Source organism: Chiloscyllium plagiosum, chromosome 2 (genome assembly GCF_004010195.1).
Source record: "Chiloscyllium plagiosum isolate BGI_BamShark_2017 chromosome 2, ASM401019v2, whole genome shotgun sequence".
In the NCBI taxonomy this organism is placed as follows: Eukaryota; Metazoa; Chordata; class Chondrichthyes; order Orectolobiformes; family Hemiscylliidae; genus Chiloscyllium; species Chiloscyllium plagiosum.
In genome coordinates this window covers 29665434-29666948 of record NC_057711.1, presented here as the reverse complement: position 1 = coordinate 29666948, position 1515 = coordinate 29665434, and the positions used below count along the sequence as shown (strand labels likewise).

General features: G+C 51.1%; 1 protein-coding gene across 3 annotated transcripts in view; it reads right to left on the bottom strand.

Annotated features, from left to right (window-relative positions):
• Positions 1-278, bottom strand: part of slc30a5 (solute carrier family 30 member 5) — a 36991-nt gene extending 36713 nt beyond the window's left edge. For 2 of the 3 annotated variants that reach the window (XM_043706469.1, XM_043706486.1), the window contains exon 1: positions 12-278. The gene's annotated coding sequence lies outside the window, so the exon portion shown is untranslated. The remainder of the gene's footprint in view (positions 1-11) is intronic. The other variant, XM_043706477.1, reaches the window with a different exon arrangement.
• Between the last annotated feature and the right edge of the window lie 1237 nt (positions 279-1515).

Sequence of the window (1515 nt, the reverse complement as noted above, 5' to 3'; positions counted from 1 at the left end):
GCCACCGCCACCACCACCACCACTTCCTCCTCACATGATACCCGCCGGCATTCACTTCTCACAATCACAGGCCCGAAGCCTGCGGCTCCTGCACCGAGGAACCAGCCACGTCAGGGGGAAGGCACCGAGAGACCACGTCCCGATTTCCCGGAAACCGGTGGGTGTGCGCGATGAGGACCAGCGAATTCAGCACCGACACTGACCCTCAATCAGCCGCCGCACGGAAAAACACAGCCGAGCAACCGGAATCAGGACTTCACCGGCATCCCCACACAGAGCTCCCTGCCGACTATCACCGCACAGTCCTCCCCGCATACCGCCCCCTTCCGTCTATCACAGCACAGTGCTCCCCACACACCGCCCCCTGCCGTCTATCACCGCACAGTGCTCCCCATACACCGCCCCCTGCCGACTATCACCGCACATTCCTCCCCACACATCGCCCCCTGCCGATTATCACTGCACAGTCCTCCCAGCATACCGCTCCCTGCCGACAGCCAGGGCCCAGTCCTCCCAGCATACCGCTCCCTGCCGACAGCCAGGGCCCAGTTCTCCCTGTATACCGCCCCCTGCCGACAGCCAGGGCCCAGTCCTCCCAGCATACCGCCCCCTGCCGACAGCCAGGGCCCAGTCCTCCTAGAATACCGCCTGAAAGGCCTCTGTGCAATAGGTTTTCTCTCTGAGTAGCTTTGAACAAGTAAGCTTTCTCTTTCCATTTTCTAGCATAACATACAGTGAGAATAAGTTCTGGTTTTCTCTCAGGAGGAGTCAGCACTGGGATGAGACTGAAATAAAACACTGTCGCTGTTGGAATTACAGAATTGTCACAGGGCAGATAGTGTCTATTCGGCCCCTTCAGTCAGTGTGGGCTCTCCAACTGAAAATTTCACACACTGTACCATAATGATGTGTTACACTCCATGTTCCTCTTTTTCTAATAACCATCTAATTCCCTTCTAAATGCCTCATCTGAACCTGTCAGAAACATGCTCTCAGACATTGTCTTCCTGACCTGAAGTGTTTACATTAGGAAAGGTTTTACTCGAATCATTTTAGAGTTGAGAGTGTGTTGCTGGAAAAGCGCAGCAGGTCAGGCAGCATCCGAGGAGCAGGAGAATCGACGTTTCGGGCAAAAGCCTTTCATTGGGAGTGAGGGGTTTATGCCCGAAACATCGATTCTCCTGTTCCTCGGATGCTGCCTGACCTGCTGCGCTTTTCCAGCAACACACTCTCAACTCTGAGCTCCAGCATCTGCAGTCCTCACTATTCCCTCATGTCATTTTAACCTCTTTTACTAATTACTTTATCTGTTTTGTTTTGGAATAGAAGTATTTTGTTTGGGATAGAAGTATTTTCTTCCCAATTATTCAGTCCAGACCTCTTATGATTTTGCATAATAATCTGATTTTGCAGTGATTGGACTTGGAATCTTACAATCCATTATTAATTGTTTTTGCCAAACTACATGAAGTCCAATTAAAAACACAAAACATTTATGGCATGGAAAAGGCAGTA